The sequence below is a fragment of the Coffea arabica genome, chromosome 11e, assembly GCF_036785885.1.
Source record: "Coffea arabica cultivar ET-39 chromosome 11e, Coffea Arabica ET-39 HiFi, whole genome shotgun sequence".
NCBI classification, from domain to species: domain Eukaryota; kingdom Viridiplantae; phylum Streptophyta; class Magnoliopsida; order Gentianales; family Rubiaceae; genus Coffea; species Coffea arabica.
In genome coordinates, this window is record NC_092331.1 from 54,569,344 (window position 1) to 54,579,188 (window position 9,845).

The following is a 9,845-nucleotide window of genomic DNA, read 5'->3' on the forward strand; positions in this document are numbered from 1 at the left end:
CTCGTGCTTGGCACGAGCAAACCGGTGCGCAGCTGGGCAACGACTCCCGCCTTGAAGTGCAACTTCATGCGGAGTCAGAGGTTGTTGCCCGTTGACCAACTCGAACGGACTCAGCTTGGTTGCGGATGTCCTGTGGAAGGATGGCGCCGTGGGAACTGAGCTCGGTCGTTTATGGATAGCTTCCACTGGGGGCAGAAGTGCATGGGGTGTTGGTGCTTGACCGGCCGAACTTGGGAGTCGAAGAGTAAGGTGCTCTGAGGTTGCCATAGGTTAGGAGGAGCATCAGCCCGGGCCTGCTCCTCGGCGGTGTTCACGCCGTAGTGGCCGGCCTGTGCAGACTCAGGCGTCGACCCCTCCTCCCGAGCTGGAGACGAGATCGTCTCCACTCTGGCTCTCTTGACGGTGATTTTCTTCTTTTTCTTCTTCCCAGTCTCCGCAGCTTTGGATGACTGAGCCGGGGCTAGTTGGATTGGTGGAACAGGTGTCGAGCTGGCTGGGATGCTGGAAGGAACTTGAGCGGGAGTGGACGAACTGCCCCCAATAGTCAACAGCTGCGAAAATCTCTTCACTGCACAGAAGTAAGGCTCAAGTGGTTAAAACTACCACGCGAATTGAAGACAGTAAGCAAATGATAAAGGGAAAGAAGATTACAGGTGGCCAGCTCGTCCGGAGTGAGAGCTGTGTTTTCGGAGGACGGATCCGAGGTGTTAGCTCGGATCACTCCTGAGGCCCAGAGTTGGGCATTATTGAACTCCTTCACGCCCAGTTTCATGTCCGAGTTGAGTAGGCGAGTAAGTTCGGGTGCAGGAAGCGGAGAAGGAATGGGATCAGACACTTGAGTCTCCACTCTCCAGGTCGGGGGAGGGAGACCTAGATTTTTTACGAAAAAGAACTGGGGTTTCCAGTCTTTGATGGATGAAGGAGCTCCCGCGAACAGTTCGCGGGTGGGGGTTTTTGCTCTACTTCGGCGAGCGAAGTAGAACCACCCGGGCACTTTTCCGCTGACCTTCATCTGGAAGAAGGCTCGGAACAAGTCAAGGGAAAAAGAGATCTCAAGCGCCCGACAGAGAATGAAGAAGCCTATAATGGAACGGACAGCGTTTGGGATGAGCTGAGTTATACGGATACCCCAAAAGGTGAGGATCTCAAAAAGAAAGTTGGGGATGGGAAGACGGAGACCGGCCATCAGCTGATCCCTGTAGATCGCCACGAACCCGGGAGGAGGTCGGCTGGCGACCTCTCCAGGACGGGCGGCCCTGGGTTCAAACTGGGCAGGAATTTCATATTTCTCTACCAGTTCGTCAACATCTTTCTGCTCCAGGGCCGGAGGAATAGTGTCGACCTCACCAAAGTCGCCACTAGGTCCCCCAGAGGCCCCTGTGGCCGTTTGGTCAGGAGCTGCCGAATAGGTTGCTCGGACGAACCCATTGTTCTAGCAGGAGACAAAATGGGAGAAGGAACGAACTCTGACCCGGACCAGCTAAAAGAAGGAAGAGAACTAGAAGAGGTGGACGAACTGATATCTACGAGAACGGGGGAAGCTACCCTACGGCCAATGGCTGAACTGGTAACGTCAGAGCGATCGGAAGAAGAGGAAGACATAAAAAGGAAAAAGGGAACTTACTGGTGAGAGGAGGAGATCGGGTGAAGGGCTGATCTAAGAAGTGCGCGAACTAACCCGAGGCTCTGAAAGCAGGATGAACTCTTGGAAGAAAAGAAAACGAAGAAGCGAACCGGGAGGCAAAGGGAGCGAGCTAGTGAAATGAAAGAAGGAGAGTGAAAATGATGCCTGGGGGGTCCTATTTATAGGCAACGACAGCGCGGGAAAATGAAAAGGCGCGCATTTATTTCGAATTTATCGGGAACCGTCGTGATGTGGCGTGGTGACGGTTGAAGTGACAGGTGAGTGAACCGACGCGACGGTTACTCGAGCGCGTGCCAGGCGGGGGCCCCACGACGAACTTGAAATTCGGCCTAGACTCCCTCGACTACTCGGTGACTCTAGACCAAAATGTGGGGGCTAGTGTAGTGGGTCCCACATTCACGTCAGTTCTGCCTTTCATTTGTCAGGCCGTCTCCTTCTCGTATCAGTTCGGCAGAGAAAAGCTGATCCGTCTCGATGGCCAGCTCGGGATAGTCATATGGCAGCCCACTAGGTTGACCGAGCTGAGAATGAATGGGCCTGGTGGGCCGCGCCGTCCGAACTTATCGGAACTAGTTAGCGGAGCCCTAGAAGGAGTCCCGCTATGGAAGACTCCTTGTCCTGCTAGGAAACTACTACCTCCGACTCTATAAATACAACGCATTGCGAAGATGCTAGATACTCTATTTCTTTTGAACACATACTCACTTCGATTCCAAGCTTTTATTGACTTGATCGTCGGAGATGCTCCGAGGGACCAACCCCGCCGCATCTTTGCTTATAGGTCGGCACGGCCACCCTGTTCCCTATCAGCTAGCTCGGCAGAACCACAGCTCAGCTCGGATCTCGTTTTTGGCAGTCGCATCAGGATCGAATCTCATAATGTTAGTTATAGTAGAGTTAGAAGTCTTGTGTTGGGTTATTGACTTATTGTACGAAGCAGAAGTGGCCTCTAGCTTTGTCCTAGAGTATAGCCTCTGCGTCTGTCTTTTAGCCTTAAGAAGAAGTAGCAACCTCCGTTGGTTTTTTGTATCGTGTAGCCAAAGCCTCGTTTGATTAATAAAAAATTTCCCTTTGCTTCTATATCGTTTTCCTTCATTTTTTCTGTGGGTTCATGCGTGTTTATTTGTTTGGATCCATCACGGTGGACCGACTAAAACAGATGTGTTTCGTCGTGTTGACTTTATTTTGGCCATGATTTGCAGATGCTTGGATTGAATCTCGAAAACTTGAGAAATTAAATTTGGCCTTTCTTTAAAGGTAAACAAGACTTTGAAATCTCAAAGGAAAAGGTAAACTAGACATTTAAACCTCTCATCGGAAGGAGCCAACTAGATGTTGCAGCTGATGGACTGAGCGACGTAAATGCTCCGCTGCGTCTTTGAACATGGCCACACAATCCTTCAAGGCAAATACAACTCCTGGCTCGGCTATCTTTGCATACTTTACTTGGAGAAGTATTTAGCTGTTTCTGAGGGCTGCAAGTAAAACAATAACTATTAAGAGAGGAGTCGAGCTTAGGCCATGATGTTTTAAGGCCAAATCTGCTAAATCATGAGGGTTTTAAGATAGACTAATTGACAGCCCATTGGTATGTATGAAACAGCAGCAGTAGGAAATCCGCCTTTCACCTGTTCTGTTATGAAGGTAAACTTCATAAACATGAGCAGACAGATCATCTAAGACGCACAATTATTGCTAAAAAGAAGAACTTAACATAGTATTGCTAATATGATATCTAGTCACTGACAAAGATATAAGCAAGTAGAGATTTACAGGCAAGAAGTTTCTACTTTAGAAACAGAACATCTAGCTTAAAAACAAAGCATATAAATGAGATTACTTTCTAGTTCTAAACCAGCCTTATCCCTAATCGTTAAGCTCAAATGCTAGACATGGTTTGTCAAAGGTAGCAAGCACAAATAACAGAAAAGCTTGTTGAATAGCCCATTCAACAGCTTCCAGACATTTTGGAGCCGCAAATTTCAATTGCTCAAGCAGCAAATAAGTTTCCAAATAATTGAAGAAACTAAGCTAATCCCCCATATGTCACTTGTATCAGGCAGCAATTTGCTGTTTGATCATGAATACAATAATTGACATATCAATGATTTCATCAACGAGAATATTTATTGCAAACAGCTAATCATACCTCCTTTAAACTTCAACTAAAGAAACAGGATTGTAGCCCATAAACTTCTAGCAAACACCATTTTGATCAAATTGCCCAAAAAAAAAAAAAACCCTTAGAACACATAGTATAACTTAAACGTATACCTTAAAATTCCCAAAAATCAATCATATTGCAGAAACCTAGGTGTACTTGCAGAAAAATGGAATACATCCCAACATAAATGGGATGGCAAGAAATTTGGGTGGGGAACAAAAAGACAAAAGCGGCATATTGCAGGATACTGTTCTAAACAGACAAATGGGCCAAAATTCACAGAAAAGAGAAGCCCCTTGGCGCCCACTCTACATCAATCCAACAAGTCACAACAGTTCCAAGGGCTAGAAGCCTATAAGTTAACCAAAAGAAAAATATTTTTTGTCTGGTCGACATTTTGTAATATGAAATGTACCCACATGTTGGGCTTGGGTCCTTTTTTTTCTTTTTTTTTCAGGTCTCTTCTTTGTTTTTCCATGAACAACAAAATTTCAAGGTTTCCATCGCCTCCATCTTCTTAGACAGCACGTTTACAAGAATATTATCAAGACCAATGTAGTATTAAATTTCAGTGTCATAGTACTTGATGTTGCTCTATTTTAGTACAATTTTACATGCAGATTACTATAAATTTTGAAAACCATTTCCATTGAAAAGAGAGATACTTTTTAAAATTAAGCGCACGCACGTAGAATGAGTTAAAATAACTTGTGTTGGTAATTACTATGCAGATCCAAACCTCCCAAATTTACAGTTTATGACAAATTGTTTTGTTTTGTTTTGTTTTTCTTAAGTATAATTGTACAGTTAAGAATATTTGTTTCACAGTTGTAGTGCAATTGGTAACTAGTATTGCAACTGCACACCTTGGAATATTTGTTCTTGTTTTAAGAATTTAGCAAATAATGTTTCAGACTTATTTCAGATCATGAGGAAAAGTATATAGAGTGTGTTTGGATACAAGTTTTTTTTTTTTTTTTTTGCCAAATTTTATTTTCTTACATCATAATTATATTTTTTTAATTATTTTTATACTACGAATCGTCTTTTTGTCTCACATACATCATATCACAAAAAAATATTACGAAATTATTAAAAGTAAATTTTGCAAATAATTTCCTATCCAAACAAGCCCAATGGGTATATTCGTAGTTTGCTAGGATTTAAAAGGCCACAACTTTGAGAAGACCCATTAACTAATTAATATTAGTGATCGATTGTGGGGTTGTAATCTCCTATTTGTAAAATTGGGGGTCTCCAGTAATGGCTCCTCAGAGCTGGAGATCATATGCCCCACTATTCAGCTTAGAGCTTGGAGGTCTTTGTAATCCATGACCTGCTGTCCTCTATTAATTTCTGACTACAAAACTTGAACCCCTAAAGTCATGGATGATATCTACCCACCCAAACGAGCTATAATGTTTCTTGTATTGACCGTACACCACATGATAGTGCTTTTTCTAGAAACAAAACAAGAACTCTTAGTAACACATCTGGATAATAAAAACATATATCCCGGAAAAAAAAACACTAATGGGTCAACACATAGAGATGAAGGTTGAATATTATTTGGAAAGAATTTTAAAAATCTGATATTGTATCAGTTTTCTCTGATGTGAAGTATGTAAAATAAAAAGGTAGATTAAAAGATGTTAAAAAAGAAAAAATACTACTAAATGTGTTTATGATTTAACATAAGAAATGTTTTCAAATTACTCTCGATACAAACATGTCGATTTCTTCTTATTTAAGCAATTTTCCCCCTTCTGTTTTGGTACCATGCATGCTGAAAGCATATCAATTGGAGGAAGCCAGGAGAAACTACAGATAGCCGACGTCAAAGAATTGTTGTAGGAAAAACTAAGGTTGTGTTTGGATTGCATTTTCCGTCATTTTTCATGGAAAAATTACTGTAGCGATTTGATATATGTGAGGGAAAAAGGTAATAGGGAAATGTGATCACGGAAAACGACAATATTTTCCAACGGAAACAAGCAATCCAAGCATGGCCTAAGCATTTGCTTTGGAAGTAGTCAAATATTTGTTTCTGATAGCCAAAGTTTTAGTATTTACTTTTCAAGCAAGAGAAAGACGGGTTTCTCCTTTCTGGAGGATAGGGAGTTGGGACTGGAATTTGGGGGGGTTGGGTGACGACCTGGGCATTAGTCTGCCTATTACTCGGATTTGCATCCCAAATATGAAGTGATAAGGCCGCCACATTACTGTGTTTCTTAATCATACCTTGACTACAGCTCATCATCATCATCATCATCTAGTCAATAATACAAGATTAATATTTTAAGGATCCTTCTATTCTCATCTAGTAAATAATACAAGATTAATATTTTAAAGTATCCTTCTCTTCTGTGCACTGGGGACTTATAGAATAAAAGATGGTTTTCAAGTTTTTTTTTTCAAGTACAAGTGTAGTTTTGTTCTCAAAAAGGGCATACAATATTACAATAGTCGATGAATGGTTGGTTTACTGGTTAGGGTTAAGATTCTAAAACTTAAAAGTTCTGAATTCAAATTCTATTTTTTTTTCTCTTCATTTCTTAAATCTCACGCCTCTCTTGTGAAAAAAAAAAAATATTTTGTAGTAGACTTGCTTTTGGTGTATAAAGTCCTGTGCCCTAATAGAAATTAAAAAAAAAAACACATATTATTAGTCTATTCATTGATTAAATTTCAATTTGTAGGGAGATACTGTCTAAGGATACTGATCAAGCACAGATATACGAAAGGAATGCGTGTATCTAGACTGAGGTGGACATTGAAGTAAAAAACCAGTGGTGCAAAGCAGTCCTTGGAGGCAAAGAGACTTCACAGCCTCACAATTTATGTACATACTAATATTCTAATGCTGGAGATGGCAACCCTCCATCTGCCCTTGGAATAAAATTTGGAATAATGAATGTATCCACGTCAAGCAATGACGCAATCTACAATTGCATGCAATCTGCTTCAACAGTTGCTTAAATGTCTACATACAATCGATAATTATAAGTAATTAATTAAGACGCTATGATATGGGTTTTTTTGTGGTCAATACTTAAAGAAGCGGACATACTCTGAATTCATGTTCTTAATGGAAATCTCAAATTCAAATTCTCTGACTTGTCATGTTCTTATGTGTTTTTTTTCCTCTTTTTGTTTTGTGCCAATGGGTTATTCCTTGCCATTATTTTAACTTTTGTCCACACCAACCTAATTAACGTCTTTGATGTATGGTTTAGTGTATTAATCTTGAATTGTAGTTATCATAGTTTGGTAAAAAGGACTCCCTATTTAAGTGGATTGGCTTAAGAGATATTGCAAGAGTCTCAGAAGATCCCACAAAAGGGAAAAAAAATGTATATTTAAATCAAAGTTTGGCAATTAGAAATCATTTTTTGCATTCTAAAAGTCAAATGTTGGTGATTAACTGGTAGGATTTTCCTTTGAATTCAAAAGATGCTCGAATGAACACGTCATATTATCCATTTACATCAATCCTAAACTAATGTCTAGGGAATCAAATTTCTTTCGTTCTTTCTTTTTTTTTTTTTGAGGTAGTCTTTCCATGTTTTAGAAAAATATACATAAAATTAGAGAAATAAACAAATAATAAGAAACTATTATGATTTACCCCAAAAAAAAAAATCATTATCACGACCATAAACTTTGAGAACTTCACCTGGCAACTCACCACAAAACCAATGAGCTTTGTCTACTAGTTTTGCTTTGTTTCCTCGGATGGACGAAGTTGAAAATTGAACGAACAACTGGCAAAGGGCTGTAGTCAGGAGCAATTTATTGTTTATCCGGAATATTTGGGTCAATCTTTTACTTTTTACAATTCTTTGTCTCCTTTGTAACTTTGGTCCATCATTTGGGTCAATTCTTGGAGTTATTGCAGCTCTAACTAAATCATATTTGGAGTCAGACAAAGCCCCACTCTACTATAAAGTCTGCGGGCTGAACCTAAGCCCGTTCAAAAAGTTTGCTAAGTACGACACCTATATTTCCCGTTTCTACACTGCAAGTAGGCGTTGAGAACAGGAGCAAATTTGGGGTATCAGGAGATTAGATTTTATCCATATTCATTTATTAGGTCAAGTATACATTAATCATATTATGTTACACAGCGAGTTTCCATATTTTGTGATGGACCAAATTATGTGTTAGTCTGTTTCCTTTTCTTTCTTTCTTTCTTTCTTTTTATCTTTTAACCAAAACAAAAAGAAGCCAAGAATTGGATACAAGTGAGAAATCCCAAGTCAAATAAATCAGAAGATCTGTTCATGTAGCATGGTCCTTGCTATTTAATAAGGTCACGGGAGTACTGCATGTAATGGCGTGTTAGTAATATCCAACATGATCGAGATGTGTGATCTAGAATTGCAAGAGAAGAAGAGTGTTGAAATGTCATTCATCCTTCTCTAGAAGTATAAATTTGGATCTTGATTAGTATTACAATCATGCATAATTTTGAGATTGTTCTATGTCAACCATTTTTTTTTGTTTGTGAATATTTAGTTTGAATTGGTTCAGTTCCGATTATCACCACAGGTAAGGACGTGTTTCCGAAATCATAGGTCATTTACAGAAATTCTTACAAATCGTCCACCAATACAGTCCTTACTGGAATTTGAACACATGACCTTTTATGAGAAAATGACTTATTCGGAATCATAGCTCGCTTACAGAGTCCTTACAAATCGTCTACTAAAACAGCCCTTACATAAATAGCGCAATTCGGACACATAATATTTTGTGAAAAAAATGAGTTATCCTTGCCAACTTGTGTTGGCATTCTACGTCAACCATACGTGCCTTTTAGCACTTTTTCAATTGAGTTAACAATATCTGCTACTAGAACCATACATAACTTTAATACTTTATTTTGTGTTTGATGACTGATAGACTACCATAAGATGGAAATTTGATATTTATAAACAGGTGATCATACAAAAGTATAGATACTTTTGTGAAACTTTCGTGAAACTTTCCCGGAAATTGTTAACCGACTTACATGTACTATTCAAGACAATTAAAACCTGAACTTTTAATATCTATGAACAGTTGTCTGTGAAACTCCAGCTTTAAACTTTTTTGTGTTTAAGGTTCTTCCAACTAATTACTTTTCTCTCCATTGCTCTACAGGCATATTCTAGAATGCTATACCAAATCGTCAAACGTAAATTCCAAAAAAGGTCTCAAGTTCTAAAACCAGCAAAACCATGATTTGACATATATTGGACATTTGGCATAACTTACAAAGCCATTGCATTAATCCATCCATATCTTACCAAGTGGCAGAAGAAGAACTCACTTGCAAAACCTATTTACCAAACAGTGCATATCACTTCACCTAAGCTAACCAAAAAGGCCACTTTGCATCGTTTTCAAATTAAGGCCAGCTAATGTAACATTCACGAGTCTATTCTTGTATGTGTGGTCTAGGTAAATATGCATAATATAATATGTGTATATAATGCATACATACATATGGATGTCTGAAAATGTAATGGCTATGATGCATATGTTTGACATCACATGTTTGGAAAATTGGAATGGTTTCTATATTCTTGTTTCTTTGTGATCCGTATATGTGCACGGAAGCATCATTTTTAGGGGTCAAAAAACTTAAGACATTGGTGGGATGTATATTTATACTTTTCAAACATTTCTTTCACTTGGATTAAAATGAAACTTCATTTTCATTTCCTAAAACCCCATCTGCACGTTGAGAAACCAGCACAATTATAACGACGTGGTTTCACAATCAATTGGCGTGGCTTAGCCGCTTCCTGCAAAACCCAAGATTTTCATTCAAAAACAAACATAAAACCCCTAAGATTCTCCACTGCTAATTAAAGTAGGTATCATTTTGCATGGCCGTGGCATTTTCATAAACTTAAGCGTGTTGAAAAATCTTGAAATACGTAAATTACTTTTTTACATGCAAATCACTTTTGTGTGCCCCTCAACCAGCCAAGTTTTTGCCTATATAAAGGACCTCATTTAGGCATCCTTTACACAATCATCATCCAA

At 39.3% G+C, this 9,845-nt stretch overlaps 1 long non-coding RNA gene across 1 annotated transcript; it reads right to left on the minus strand.

Annotated features, from left to right (window-relative positions):
- Nucleotides 1–2,871: 2,871 nt before the first annotated feature.
- On the minus strand, nt 2,872–3,989 carry LOC140021498 (uncharacterized). The gene is made up of 2 exons (XR_011825319.1): nt 3,920–3,989; nt 2,872–3,120 (listed from the first exon to the last, which is right to left on the minus strand). It is a non-coding gene; the product is annotated as an uncharacterized lncRNA (long non-coding RNA).
- Between the last annotated feature and the right edge of the window lie 5,856 nt (nt 3,990–9,845).